We start from the raw sequence: 15700 nt of genomic DNA on the forward strand, positions 1-15700 counted from the left end.
TGCTGGGTTCAAGTGATTCTCCTGCCTCAGCCTCCAGAGTAGCTGGGATTACAGGTGCGTGCCACCATGCCTGGCTAATTTTTGTATTTTTCATAGGGATGGGGTTTCACCGTATTGGTCAGGCTGGCCTTAAACTCCTGACCTCAGGTGATCCACCCACCTTGGCCTCCCAAAGTAATGGGATTACAAGCATCAGCCACTGTGCCTTGCCTTGATTTTATATATAGCCATATTTTGTAATATTTATAAATAGTTTTATTTATTTTTTCATAAATTTTTTTTTGTACAGATGGAGTCTCGAGATGTGGTCCAGGCTGGTCTCAGACTCCTGGGCTTAAGCGATCCTCCTGCTTTGGCCTCCCAAAAGTGTTGGGATTACAGGCATGAGCCACAGTGCCAGCCATAAGTATTTCTAATATTTGTAAAATAACTTTTCCATAGATATCATTTGTATTTTAATATAAATATAAATCATAAATGTGTAACTTTTATATTCAGTGGCTATAAATCATATACATGTACATTAAATATTTAATATGTTATATTATTGTTCTTTCCTGTCTTCACCCTTACCGTCCTCAGGAATGTGAGCCCTAAGCTCAGGAAGATCTTTGTTTTCTTCACCACTGTCCCTTAGCATCTGGAGCAGAGCCCACACATAGCACGTGCCTCTGTCCTTCATTGCTGAGTATGTGAATATTTATTCAATGAGGAACTTGGGACGATTTGAGTGAACCAAAGGAAAGAGCATTGGGAGTGGAGGAGTGGCAAGAGTTAGGAACATCTCCAAAAAACGCCCAGAGGCTTGAAAGCTGGGGCCAGTCTGGCTTTAGGTGGGTGCGAGGGCTCCGAGGACAGGCTGGCTGAGTAGGCCGGGGAGTGCTTGGGGGCCAGACCATGTCTGCAGTCCAGCTCTGTCACTCACTTCCTGGGTGACCTCGAGTCAGTGACCTGCTCTCTCTGATCCTCACGGCCTCATCTGTAAAAAGGGAAAAAAGTGTCTGTGGGTTCATTGATTCAACAACTATTGATTGCCTACTTTCCATGTGCCAGGCACTGTGGCAGGTGTGGTGGGCATTGTTCCTGCCCCCATTGGGTTTCAGTTCTAGACTCCCACTTCCTGGGACTGACGTGTGAATTAAGCGCTGAAACACCTGGCAGGCCCATAGTGAATGGCAGTTCTCAGCGTCAGGGCAGCTGCCGTAGTCCTCAGTTATCCTCATCTGCAAGATGGGGATAAAGAACCTACTATGCAGGGTTGTCCTGAAAAGATGATTAAAGGGCTCAGCCCAATTCCTCATTTATGGCCATGGGGGTTTATAAGCCACTCACTACTAGACAATGTTACATTCAAGATTAATTTGTTTCCTAATTTGTGTGTGCTCCTTTCAGAAGAATTTAGCTCCATGAGGGTTTTCTTAAGGCCTGGGGCCTAGTAGGTGCAGCATTAAATATTTGTTGAATGAATGAATCAAAGTTTTTTGTTTTTTCCCTTGTCCACTTGGAAAGCAATTTCCACCAGTCAGCATTTTGGGAAGGTGAATTGTACGGGGGTGTTGTCTTGGAGGGGCTGGGTCAGGGTGGCATGGGAACAAGAGATGCTGGAGCCGGGAAGTCCCTTCCCAGGAATTCTATGGAATCAATAGCTTGGTTGCTTGAAAGCAAAAACATATGTTTGTAGATTATTATTTCATTTTATTTTTGTTTTTGTTGTTTTAAAGATGGAGGTCTCACCATGTTGCCCAGGCTGGTCTTGAATTCCTGACCTTAGGTGATCCGCCTCGGCCTCCCAAAGTGTTGGGATTACAGGCGTGAGCCACCGCGCCTGGTCAGGATTATTATTTCTTTCTTTTTTTTTTTTTTGAGACGGAGTCTCGCTCTGTCACCCAGGCTGGAGTGAAGTGTCACAATCTCGGCTCACTGCAACCTCCGCCTCCTGGGTTCAAGAGATTCTCCTGCCTCAGTTTCTCAAGTAGCTGGGCCTACAAGCGTGCACCACCACGCCCAGCTAATTTTTTATTTTTTCTAGAGACGGGGTTTCACTATGTTGGCCAGGCTGGTCTCGAACTCCTGACTTCAGGTGATCCACCCGCCTTGGCCTCCCAAAGTGCTGGGATTACAGGAGTGAGTCACCGTGCCCAGCCAGGATTATTATTTCATAAAAGAATTGCTGGGTGGGTGCAGTGGCTTATTCTTGTAATCCCAGCACTTTAGGAGGCCAAGGCGGGAAAATCACCAGGTCAAGAGATTGAGACCGTCCTGGCCAACATGGTGAAACCCTGTCTCTACTAAAAATACCAAAATTAGCTGGGCGTGGTGGTGCGCACCTGTAGTCCCAGCTACTCAGGAGGCTGAGGCAGGAGAATCGCTTGAACCTGGGAGGCAGAGGTTGCAGTGAGCTGAGATCGCGCCACCGCACTCCAGCCTGGCGACAGAGTGAGACTTGGTCTCAAAAAATATACATATTGCTTAGGAACACCTTGGGTTTTTCTCTCCTCCCTGCTTAATATTAGTCCTAAATCTCACTTAATCAGTGTAGCCTCCTAAGGAACCACAAAGCCCAGGGCAGGGCCCCCACCGAGCCTTTCCCTTAACCCCTCCAGTGTGGTTTTCTCTCTGTGTGTGTGTGTGTGTGTGTGTGTGTGTGTGTGTGTGTGTGTGTGTGTGTGTATGTTTTTATGGATGTGTAAAGGTTTCTACATCTTGGGTTTTGTTTTTTGAAGTATAAAGGTGTCTGTGCTTCTGAAGTCAGCACTTTACATCACTTAGGAAATTCTGCACACCCAGCATATTGTGGTTTCTGCGTCTTCTTGTTGGGCTCATTCTTGGCTTGGGGTGGGGGTGGGCGGTGTGGTGGGGGGAACATGAAGCCGAGCTGGCCGCCCTCCTCCCCTTGCGCATGCTGAAGGGAGGGAACCGGGGTGAATGGGGGCCCATGTGAATCACGTGGGGGACCCAGGCGGTGCAGCCAAGACTGGAGGCTGGGCCTGGTTCTGCCTGTTGATCAGACTTCTGTGTTTGGGGGTTGGGGGGTGACCCATGGGGCCTGTGCTGAGGGAGGATGCTCTGCGTGGATTTGCTGCCTGGGAAATGCAGGTTGGAGTTAAGAGTCGAGGTAAGGGTGTTGGGGTCGGCCGCCTGGTGACTTTATTTTCTCTTGCTTAACTTTTTAAAACAGTTTTGTTGAGAGACATAATTCACGTATCATAAAATCCAGCCATGTAAAGTGTACAGTGCAGTGGTTTTTAGTATCTCCACAGAGTTGTGCAACGGTCACCTCTGTCTAGTTTGAGAACATTTTTTCTCACCCTAAAAGGAAACCTCATACCCACTACGCAGCCACTCCCCATCCCCTGCTCCTCCCAGCCCCATCAGCCTTTAATTCGCTTCCTGTCTCCATGGATTTGCCTGTTGTGGGTAATTCACATAAACACGATCATACACTAGCCGATCTTTTTGTGTCTGGTGTCTTTCTCTCTGTGTCATGTTTTCCAGGTCCACCCCTGCTGTGGCAGTGCCTCATTCCTTTTTATGGCTGAATAATATTCCACTGGATGGATGGACCAGATTTTGTTGATCCATTCATCCGTGGATGGACATTGGGTCCATTCCCCTTTGGCTATTACAGAAGCTGCTTGGTGGCTGTTTCTTTAGCCAGGTGGAAGCTGGCATTTCCAGCGCCTCTCTGCCCGGGGCTGCTTTTCCGCTGTGCTCTCACAGCGCCCACGGGTCTCTTCCTCCCTCCTCCCTCTTTTCCTCTCTTCCTTTCTTTTCCTGCTCTTTCTTTGTATATCTCCCCCTCCCCCAGCCTCAGCCAAGAGAGAGTGAGTCTGGAATTAATTTCCAGGGAGCCTGGGGTAGGCCCTGGGGCAGCTCTGCTCCCCCGGCAGGGAGGCCTCAGCCTGCCCTGAACACTGGCCCCAGGGGAGGGACAGAAGGGACAGCCTGCTACTGCTTCAGCTCCCGGGAAGGCGTAGGGAGAGGGCCAAGCCTGGGAAACAGCTTTTCTCTGGGGCTTTAAAAATTGTGTGCATTTATTTGATTTTTTTTTGGAATAGGGAACACATGCTCAAGTATAAAACTCAGATGGTACCAAGGATTTCTAGTGACAAGTCTCCTCCCTCCCCCAACTCCCAGCCACCTATACCCACGTCTTCTTCCCAGAGGCAACATGGTTAGGATTTTTGGGCCTTCTTTCAAAGAGATGTTCTGTGCATGTGTAAGCATCTCTCTCACTCGCTGTCTCTGTGTTTCTCTCTCTCTCTTTCTCTCTCTCTCTCTCACACACACACACACACACACACACACACACTTTTTAAGGCAGGTTTGTTTTGTTTTGTTTTGTTTTTGAGATGGAGTCTCACTCTGTTGCCCAGGCTGGAGTGTGGTGGCGCAGTCCCTTCTCACTGCAACCCCCACTCCCAAGTTCAAGTGATTCTCCTGCCTCAGCCTCCTGAGTAGCTGGGATTACAGGCACCCGCCACCACCATGCCTGGCTAATTTTTTTTTTTTTTTTGGTATTTTTAGTGGAGACCGGGTTTCACTGTGTTAGCCAGGATGGTCTCGGTCTCCTGACCTTGTGAACTGCCTGCCTCGGCCTCCCAAAGTGCTGGGATTACAGACATGAGCCACCGCACCTGGCCAGATTTTTTTTTTTTTAGTAAACTTTACTTAGGTATAATTTATGTACAGTGTGACACACCCGTTTAAAAAGTATCATTGGATGCAATTTGATAAATGTGTACCATTATTAACCATCATCACGATCAGGATACAGAATGTTTCTGTTACCCCAAAAGGATCAATAATGCCCTTTTGTAATCAATCTTCACTACCCCCTGGCTCAGGCAGTACAAAAATCTCTGCTTTCTATAACTAGAGATTCAACTTGTCTTTTCTAATCAGCAAATTCAGGGAGTGTGTGATGCCTCCAGCTTTTTTCTTTTTTCTTAGAATCTCACCTGTGGTCCTAGCTACTTGGGAGGCTGAGACGGGACAATCGCTTGAGCCCAGCAGTTAGAGCTATGATCATGCCACTGCACTCCAGCCTGGGTGACAGACCGACACCCCATCTCAAAAAATATAAAATAAAATAAAAATTCAGCTATTCAGGGCAGGGTCTTTTGTGGTTTCATAGGAATTTCAGGATTTTTTTTCTATTCCTATGAACAATGCCATTGGAATTTTGATAGTGATTACATTGACTCTATAGACCAATTAGAGTTATATATATCTACATATATATGTGTATATATATACGTATACATATATACGTATATATACACATATATACACATATATGTATATATATTTCCTCGCAATATTAAGTATTCCAATCCATGAACATGGGATATCTTTCCATTTATTTGTGTCTTCTATAATTTCTCGCATCCATGTATCATAGTTGTCAGTGTTCAGATCTTTCACTTCCTTGGTTAAATTTTATTCATTCTTTTTGATGCTATTGTAAATGGGATTGTTTCTTAAGTCCTTTTTTGGATAGGTTCATTGTTAGTGTATAGAAACACAACTGATTTTTCCATGTTGATTTTGCAACTTTCTGCAATTTCAATTTGTCTGTTCTAGAGTTTGACATAAATAGAATCACACAGCATGTACTTTTTTTGTATCAGGCTTCTGTTGCTCAGCATAGTGATATTGAAATTCATCTATGTTATGTGTACCAGTCGTTTTTTCCTTCTTTTGCTGGCAGTATGCCATTATGCAGATATATCATAATTTTTTCATCCATTCACCTGCTGATGGACCTTTGGGTTATTTCCAGTGTTTGGCTGCCATAGATGATGCTGCTTGAACATGCCTGTACGAGTCTTTGTGTGGACCTATGCTATCATTTCTCTCGGGCAAATACCTAGAAGTGGATTAGCAGGGTCAGATGATAAGGGTATGTTTAATTTTGTTAGAAACTGCCCAGCCGGGCGCAGTGGCTCATGCCTGTAGTCCCAGCACTTTGGGAGACTGAGGCGAGAGGACTGCTTGTGCCCAAGAGTTTGAGATCAGCCTGGGAACATGGCAAAACCCAGTCTCTACCAAAAATACAAAAAAATTAGCCAAGCGTGGTGGCACACAGCTGTAGTCCCAGCTACTCGGGAAGCTGAGGCAGGAGGACCTCTTGAGCCCTGGAGGTGGAGGTTGCAGTGAGCCAAGATCGTGCTACTGCACTCCAGCCTGGGTGACAAAGTGAGACCCTGTCTCAAAAAGAAAATAAAAAAGAAAGAAAGTGCCAAATATTTTTCAAAGCAGTTGTTTACCACCAGCAATGGATAAGCATTGCAGTTGCCCCACATCCTCCCCACCACTTACCATCGTCAGCCTTTATAATGTCAGACATTCTAATGGGTATGTAGTAATATCTCATTATGGTTGTAGTTTTAATTTCCCTGACGACTAAAGATGTTGAACATTGCATTGATTTATGGGCTGTTTGCGTATCTTCTTTTGCTCATTTTAAATTGGATCGTTTGTTGTCTCTTTTGAGACGGAGTCTCGCTCCAGGCTGGAGTGCAGTGGCGCAATCTTGGCTCACTGCAACCTCTGCCTCCTGGGTTCAAGCGATTCTCCTGCCTCAGCCTTCTGAGTAGCTGAGATTACAGGCGCCCTCCACCATGCCCGGCTAATTTTTGTATTTTTTATAAAGACAAGGTTTCACCATGTTGGCCGAGCTGGTCTCGAACTCCTGACCTCAAGTGATCCGCCCACCTCAGCCTTCCAAAGTGCTGGGATTACAGGCATGAACCACTGTGCCCGGTCTGGAATTCTTTTTAAAAGCCCTTTTTCTGGATGCTAAAAATTGACCTACAAAAGTAACCCTGTAACCAACCCAAATACATCTGGGGCCCTGGTGTGCTGCCCCTGACTGACAAAGTGAAGGCTTTGAATGTGGCTCTTTCTGCATCCCAGCAGCTCAGTCCAGGCCCTGGAGGGGCATCTGTCACCTGGGACACTGGCCCTGTCGCAGCATCCCTGGCATCCAGCCATGACCATCCCTTTTCATGCCGGGGCTGCTCACGGTGCTGTCCCTGGGGTCCCTGGCATTAGACAGGCTGTGATGAGGTACTGGGGACACCAGCCTCCCACTGGGTGGCTGTGGACAGAAGAGCTCAGCAGAAGTTACACTGTCTGACTTTGAGCAGCCTGTAGGTTAGCTGAGAAAACAAGGCATACATTTTCATGGTTTTGCTTTTCTCGTGCTGGTCCTAACAATTAACATCGGTTGTTTGCCATATCAGGCTCTGGACTAATGAAGTCCTGAAACGGCCCCGGAAGCACGGGCAATGCTGAGAATATTTAAGCGTCCAGAGCCCCCACCAGAACCCAGGTTGGCTGCGAGACTACCACATGCGTGTTCAGCCGGAACACCACCGGCCTGGGGGGGTTAATTCTGTTCTGATGTCCATTTTGTAGACCTAGAAACTGAGGAACAGAGAGGGAAGTAACTTGCTTCAGGTTGCACAGCCAGGAGGCACAGAGCATGATATAGAGCGACCTTTACCTACATTCACCAACCTTTTATTTATTTCTTTATTTTTTGAGACAGAGTCTTGCTGTCTTGCTCAGGCTGGAGTGCAGTGGGGAGATCGTGGCTCACTGCAGCCTCTATCTGCTGGGCTCAAGGGATCCTCCCACCTCAGTCTCCCAAGTGGCTAGGACTACAGGTGTGCCCATGATGCCCAGCTAATTATTTCTTTTTTTTTTTTTTGCAGAGACTTAGGTGCCCAGGTTAGTCTCAAACTCTTAGCCCTTAGCCTCAAGTGATTCTCCTGCCTCAGGCTCTCAAGGCGTTGGGATTACAGGCGCCCGCCACCATGCCCAGATAAGTTTTGTATTTTTAGTAGAGATGGGGTTTTGCTATGTTGGCCGGGCTGGTCTCAAACTCCTGGCCTCAAGTGATCCGCCCACCTTGGCCTCCCAAAGTGCTGGGATTCCAGGCGTGAGCCACCGCGCCTGGATTTCATTGCATCTGCTTTTATTTCTACAGGCCTGTAGAGCAAAAGGTTTTCTGTCTGCAGGTCTTGGTTTACTCTTAAGGCAAATGAACCAGTTTCACGTGAACTCTGCACACACACTTCCTCTCTCTCTGTCCTGTGCTTCTCCTAAACGATTTGAGGGTAGGAATGACACGAACGTGCGTTTCCGAAGAACCGTTCTCTTATGGAACCACAGGACAGTTATCAGACGCACCTCGTTGACCATTGATTGATACAACACCATTAACGCAGCCACTCTCCGTATTCTGGCTCTGTCCAGAATAATGTCCCTCAGAGCCGTATCCTCCCCACCCTGATGTAGGATGAGGTTTGGAATCACACCAGTTGCATTTAGTTGTCTGGTCCCTTTCAGTCCCTTCATTCTGGAGGGTTTCCTCAGCCTTTCTTTGTGTTTCGTGATGTTGACATTTTAGAAGGGTCCAGGCTAGTTATTGTGTAGAACGTCTCTCACTTTCGGTTTGTTGGATGTTTCCTCTCAGTGAGATCCAGGCTACGCATCGCTGGTTGGAATTTCCAGAGCCTGCGTTCTTAACCACCCTGAGGTTCTGCCTCTGAAAGGGACATTCTGATTCCTTTCCAAAGGGCTGGTGATCATCTTGTCCTTGTTCTGGCAGGTGGTGCGTTCAGCTGGACAACCCGCTGCATTCATAATATTGGGGTCATATAATTTCAAGAAAAGGTTGAAGAAAAATGGTCTCTTAACATGAAAAGGTCATAGAGGATCATTAGAAGGAGCAAAAGAGGAAAGGGGAGGGAGCAAAAAAGAAACTGGAATATACAAAGTTCCAAAAACGCAGATAACACAAAAGTAACTTGTAATCCTGTCACTCCTGGGGTAGAGCAAGTATGTTATTTCCTTCTAATCTTCCTTCTGATTGGCTCTTCCTCTTGCCCTCAGGCATTCAGTTTGCACAGTTGACAGGAGAGACATATTTTGAAAGCTCAAGACTGAGATTCCAAGTGCAGTGGCTCACGCCTGTAATCCCAGCACTTTGGGAGGCTGAGGCTGGCAGATTGCTTGAGGCCAGGAGTTCAAGACCAGCCTGGGCAACAGAGTGAAACCCCGCCTCTACAAAAAATAAAAAAAGTTAGCCAGGCGTGGTGGCGCGCGCCTGTAGGCCCAGCTATGCTGGAGGCCAAAGCAGGAGGATCTCTTGAGCCCAGGAAGTTGAGGCTGCAGTGAGCTGTGATTGTGCCACTGCACTCTAGCCTGGTTGACAGAGTGAGACCCTGTCTCCAAAAAAAGAAAAAAGAAGAAAGAAAAAAGAAAACTCAGGGCAGGGGGGCATCAGCCAGGGAGGTGCATTTTGGGAACTGGCAGGGGGTGGAGGAGGGGTACGTCCAGGGTGCGGAATGCTCTGCCCACTGAGGGCTTGTGTCCCCAGACCTGGGATTTCTGCCTCACAGTGTGGACACCAGGGTCCTCAGGGGAGCAGAGATAGGTCCCTGCTGGAAACTTCCCTATGTCTCCAGAGCGCCTGCAAAAATCTCCAGAAATCACCAGCCCCCGGTGAACTTGGAGTAGAGGCTTTTAATCAAGTCCAAGGGATCAGCTCAGCCCGACACACACCCACGCACACAGACACACATGTGCGCGCGTGCACACACACACACACACACACACACGGCTGAAACACCATGCTTAAGAACATTTCTTCCCTGTGTTTTACTTTTTCAGCCTTAGCCCGGGGATTTGAGAATAACAGCTATTCCTGAGAGTACTTCCCGAGCACATCCTGGGAGCTCAGGTCACGCGCTTCACCCGTATTAATTCGTTTAATCCTCCTGACAGTCCCTTGAAGGTGAGACGGTTACTATCAGAAGTGGAAACTGAGACACAGCAAGGTGAAGTAACTCGAGGATTCCTACAGAAAAGTGTAAAATATGCTCGTTTCATCCGGCAATTATAAAGTAACACTCTCACACAGTTATTCCTTTTTTTTAACAGCTTTATTGAGATATAACTCACATATCATACAGTTCACCCATGTAAATCGTTCACCACAGTTTATAGTGTGTTTGCAGAGTTATAACCATCACCATAATCTATTATAGAACATTTTTATCACTTCAGAAAGAAACTCTGCATCCCTTAGCCATCATCCCCACTCCTTCTCCCCCTCCCAGCCTCCAGTAACCACAAATCTACTTTCTGGCTCTGTGAATTTGCCTATTTTGGACATTTCGTGGAAACAGACTCTTACACGACGTGGCCTTTTGTGCCTGGCTTCTTTCACTCAGCATGATGTTGTCAAGGTCCCTCCATGTGTGTGTCAGTGTCTCATCCGTTTTCGTGACTCAGTAATACTCCATTGTATGGATAGGCCACATTTTGTTTAGCCGTTCAGTTGGTGGACATTGGAGGTTTTTTTTTTTCCAGTTTGCGCTGTTCTGAATGATGCCGTGTGAATGTTCGTGTGCAGGCTTTTGTGTGGACACGTGTTTCCATTTCTCCTGGTTTCTACGTGGGAGTGGAATTGCTGGGTCACAGAGTAACTGTGTGTTAACCTACTGAGACCAGCCAGACTCTTCCACGGCAGCGGCACCCTTGTATATCGCCCAGCAATGCATGAGGGCTCTGATTTCTCTATCATTTTGATGATTCATCCATTCTCCTGTTGATAGGATCTGGGTTGTTTCAGTTTAGGGGTGCTGTGAACATTCTAGAATGTGTTTTGTGGTCCGCCTCTGCCCCGCCATGCATAAAGTTGGGATTCCATAGAGAGTAGGTCCTGTTAGGTAACAGGTAGAAATGATCTGTGGGCTCCTCTCTCTCCTTGGCACGTGTGTGTGGCCCATGTTGCATGTTCTTCTAGAATCCTCCTTCCCGGGTAAGGATTGGAAGCCATGATCGCCTGTCTCTGTTGCTGGTTTTAGTCTTTAACCCTTGCCCTGTGGACTTGAGAAACGTGCTTTTCCACGGTGCCTGTGACCAAGATGGCCGCATCGTTAGTGAAGACCCTGCCATGTCCTTGACCACACTGCATGGGGATCCTGTCCACGATGCGGGGTGTCCTGTTGGGCTTGAGTGTCTAGATATGGAGACCGTAGTTCACGGGGGGCGGTGTCACCCCCTGGGAGGCGTTTGGCATATTTGCCCTGGCATTTGGGGTTGTTTATTGGGGGTGGGGGTGCTCCTGGCATTTCCTGGGCGGGAACTACTGGTATAGACCTACTGGATTAACTTGCTCCTGGGTCGGTGTGCGGGATGGGGGGAGGGTGCATCAGTCCTTGTGGAGCGTCTGCCTTCTCTCTGCCTCCCTGTTTTCCTGTTCCCGTCTCCCCATCCCTCTCTCTGTCTCTCTGAACTGCTCGTTCCCTCCTTGCCTTCTGTGCCGATGCCCAGTTTAACTGCTCACCCCCATAGATTGGGCGTCTCTGAGCCCGCAGTGGCTGCCTGAGCTGCAACCCGCCCCTGTGCCCTTTCACCTCCTCTCCTGCCTCCTGCTGACCAATCCCTGTGGTTTCTGGTCGGCCTGTGGATGTGTCCCAGTCAGGCCTAGGTCAGGCGCTGACAGCGTCACCTGTGGCCACTGAGAATCATCCTCCTTCAGGAGTCCCAGTCAGTCAATATTTACACAAAGCCAACAAAAAGAAACCTGGAGCTCACCGCTCCTGGGGGAGCCAGGCAGGAGCTAAGATAAGTCCCATTTATGGCCTGTCAGATAGCAATCAGCGCCTGCAGGAAAGCAAGCAGGAGAGGGACTGGGGGAGGGCTTGTGACTACAGATGGCTCTGGTGACACTGGAGAAAAGGAAGGGCATGGCTGGGAGTGGTGACTCACGCCTGTAATCCCAGCACTTTGGGAGGCTGAGGCGGTGGATCACCTGAGGTCAGGAGTTTTTTTTGTTTTTTTTGTTTTTTTTTTTTGAGACAGAGTCTTGCTCTGCCGCCCAGGCTGGAGTGTAGTAGGCTGATCTTGGCTCACTGCAGCCTCTGCCTCCTGAGCTCAAGTGAGCCCTGGGCTCTCCTCCCTCAGCCCCCTGAGTAGCTGGGACTACAGGCGTGCACCACCATACTGGGCTAATTTTTTTTTTTTTTTTGAGACGGAGTCTCACTTTGTTGCCCAGGCTGGAGTGCAGTGGCACGATCTCGGCTCACTGCAAGCTCCGCCTCCTGGGTCCACGCCATTCTCCTGCCTCAGCCTCCCAAGTAGCTGGGACTACAGGCACCCGCCACCACACCTGGCTAATTTTTTGTATTTTTAGTACAGATGGGGTTTCACCATGTTAGCTAGGATGGTCTTGATCTCCTGACCTTGTGATCTGCCTGCCTCGGCATCCCAAAGTGCTGGGATTACAGGTGTGAGCCACTGCACCCGGCCTAATTTTTGTATTTTTAGTAGAAATGGGGTTTCTCCATGTTGGCCAGGCTGGTCTCGAGCTCCTGACCCCAAGTGATCCACCTGCCTTGGCCTCCCAAAGTGCTTGGATTACAGGCGTGAGCCACTGTGCCTGGCCTGTACATTATTAATATTATTGTTAATCTTTTCATTTATTTGTGAGCACTGTTATATGCCCTCTGTATCTTTTGTGAGGATTAATTTAGTTAAAAGTTGATCTCATAATATATAAGTCAACATAATCAGAAATTCAAACAGGAATGTATTGACAAGCAAAGGAATGTTACTGTCTCTGCCTCGAAGATCTTGTGTCCTTCCTGGAGACACTTCACTTCCCCACTCACCTGCCACTTTCTGCTCAGTGTCAATGTATTGATTACCTGTCCAACAGAATCTATTTTATCTCTGAGGTTAGGGAATTAGTAGAAATTGATATCCTACTAATGGAATAGAACAGAGAGTCCAGAAGGAGAACCAGGCACATTAAGACATGGTATGAGGTCGATATGGACAATGGTCAGATTTGTGGGGAAACAAGGGACTCATAATAAATAGAGGTAGGGATCAAAAGTAAAAAGGTCATCCACAGGTGGAAGGAGATGAAATCAGATCCCTACCTCACACTGTACAGCACAGCTAACCCCAAGATTATTGAGTACTCAAAGTCAAATATAAACTTGGAACCTGCTTAGACTTTGGGGTAGGGACAGATTCTGAAATGAGATTTAGGTTAGTGTAAAACTAATTAGATTTTTTGCCATTAAGTGCAAAAGTAATTGCAGTTTTTGCCATTACTTTTTTTTTTTTTTTTGAGACAGAGTCTCTGTCGCCCAAGCTGGAGTACAGTGGCACAGTATCAGCTCACTGCCACCTCTACCTCCAGGGCTCAAATGATTATCCTGCCTCAGCTTCCTGAGTAGCTGGGATTACAGGTGCATGCCACCATGCCTGGCTAATTTTTTTTTTTTGAGGTGGAGTCTTGCTCTGTCACCTAGGATGGAGTGCAGGGTGCAATCTCGGATCACTGCAACCCTCCACCACCCAGGTTCAAGTGATTTTCCTGCCTCAGCCTTCCGAGTAGCTGGGATTACAGGCACCCGCCACCACCCTGGCTAAATTTTTGTATTTTTCATAGAGACAGGGTTTCACTATGTTGGCCAGACTAGTCTGAAACTCCTGACCTCGTGATCCTCCCGCTTTGGCCTCCCAAATTACAGGGCTGAGCCACAGCACCCGGCCAATTTTTGTATTCTTAGTAGAAACGGGATTTCACCATGTTGACTAGGCTGGTCTCGAACTCCTGACCTCAAGTGATTCTCCCACCTTGGCTTCCCAAAATGCTGGGATTAGAGGCATGAGCCACCGTGCCTGGCCGGTTTTTGCCATTACTTTTAATGGCAAAAGGTGCAATGATTTTTGCACCAACCCAATATAAAAGGTGTTGCTCTGAGAGGGAGGTATGGAGTTCTTGCCCATGGCTGCCACTTCAGTATTTCTCTCTTTCTCTGAGGCTCTGGGCAGCCCTCCCTGCTGTGCCCTGGGTTGGAGTCGTCTCTTCTCTTAATAAGGTGATCAGTAGCTTTGGGACCAGCAGAATGCATTAGAGGGAAATGGGCTTCACTGAAGAGGGCAGTGGATGAGAGGAAGGAGCATGTGTGAGGGCTTGTGTGCACCACACATCCTGACACCATCCGCCCAGCCCACACAGCCTGACACCATCTGCCCGGTCCACCCATCTTGACACCATCCGCCTGGCCCGCCCGGCCTTCTCAAATGCTGGAGGGCTCTCGGCTCCGCTGTTCCCTTACACCCCTTGGCCAATCCATCTGCAAACCCTCTTGCTCTGCTATTTTTTTTTTTTTTTTTTTTTTTTTTTGGAGACAGAGTCTCGCTGTCGCCCAGGCTGGAGTGCAGTGGCGCAATCTCGGCTCTCTGCAGGCTCCGCCCCCCAGGGTTCACACCATTCTCCTGCCTCAGCCTCCCAAGTAGCTGGGACTACAGGCACCCGCCACCTCGCCCGGCTAATTTTTTGTATTTTTAGTAGAGACGGGGTTTCACCGTGTTAGCCAGGATGGTCTCAATCTCCTGACCTCGTGATCTGCCTGCCTCAGCCTCCCGAAGTGCTGGGATTACAGGCGTGAGCCACCGTGCCCGGCCTTGTTCTGCTATTATGTCCAGAATTTGACTGCGCCTTGTCCCCTCCGCTGTCACCATATCTCCTGCCTGGACTGTTACCGTCGCGCCCTCGCTGTGCTTCCGTCATCACCTTCTGCAGTCCGTTCTCCACTCCGCAGCCAGAAGGAACCTGTGAACACCCAAGTCAGGTCATGTCCCTGCCCTGTCCGGGGCCCTCCCGCAGCCCTGGGCTCACCTGGAATAAAAGCTAAAGTCCTTGCCCTCGTCTGTCTGACCTCGCCTCTCCTGCGTGCCTACTCATGCTCACACCCTCATCACTGCCCGTGGTCCCTGAGGCGTCCACGTGATTCTGCCTCAGGACCATTGCATGTCCTCCTCCTTCTGCCTGGAGCCCGCTCTCCTGGGGTGGCCACATTGCTGCTCCCCTTACCTCCTGCACATCCTGTATGTACCCCAGCCCTCCCCAACCATTCTCAGCATCCTTGCCCTCATCTTCTCCTCGGGACGCTGTCTCTTGGTTCAGGGTCTGACTCCTGCCGGTAGAACGTGAGCTCCGGGAGAGCAGGGATGACTTCCTCACTCCCAGCACCATCAGGAAAGCGTTTGACTTCTCTTTGTGGAGCAGTAGGAATCAGTAGGGAGCCCTAAGAAGGGGAACAGCATGACCTTAAATAAAATAGGTCGCTCTGGCCACCAAGTGGGGAACTGAGTTTAAAAGTGGGAGGTCAGTTAGAAGTCCCTGCCACCCTCCAGGCAACGAGCACGAGAGGGTTGGGCAGACAATGCTGGTTCCAAGACCTAGAGAAGGGTGGGCTGGAGTTATTTAAGAGACAAGAGGAATGGTGGCATCTTAGAGCCAACCAGCATTGGCTGATTCCCACAGATGGCGCCAGTCCTGGCTGTGATGCGGCTGCAAACCCATGGCTCGCCCAGGACCTGCTCTGGGACAGGAACGTTTGATCCGCACCAGGTCAGCATCTGAAGGTGTTTGCTGTAAGACCCAGGCCTGTGACTCTGCCAGCCCAAACCCCTGCCAGGTCCTGGGCAGATGTCAGCCTGCTGTCACTTCTCTGGTCTCTAAGGCTTTTTTGCCTGTGTGGCATGTGAGAAAAATAGGGGAGTGATTAGGAGGGCTCATGCAGAATCCAGGTAAAAAGCTGTTTCTGGTATGGAAGGGTGGAGGGGAGGAAGGTCATCTGGAGTATTTTTTTGA

General features: G+C 48.7%; 1 protein-coding gene across 7 annotated transcripts in view; it reads left to right on the forward strand.

Annotated features, from left to right (window-relative positions):
• Positions 1-15700, forward strand: part of BICRA (BRD4 interacting chromatin remodeling complex associated protein) — a 96021-nt gene that overhangs the window by 29125 nt on the left and 51196 nt on the right. The window contains exon 2 of one of the 7 annotated variants that reach the window (XM_063720170.1): positions 9688-9854. The exons of 5 other annotated variants lie outside the window; for them this stretch is intronic. The gene's annotated coding sequence lies outside the window, so the exon portion shown is untranslated. The remainder of the gene's footprint in view (positions 1-9687; positions 9855-15700) is intronic. One more of the 7 variants, XM_024237610.3, reaches the window with a different exon arrangement.

The sequence above is a fragment of the Pongo abelii genome, chromosome 20, assembly GCF_028885655.2.
Source record: "Pongo abelii isolate AG06213 chromosome 20, NHGRI_mPonAbe1-v2.0_pri, whole genome shotgun sequence".
Classification (NCBI taxonomy): Eukaryota; Metazoa; Chordata; class Mammalia; order Primates; family Hominidae; genus Pongo; species Pongo abelii.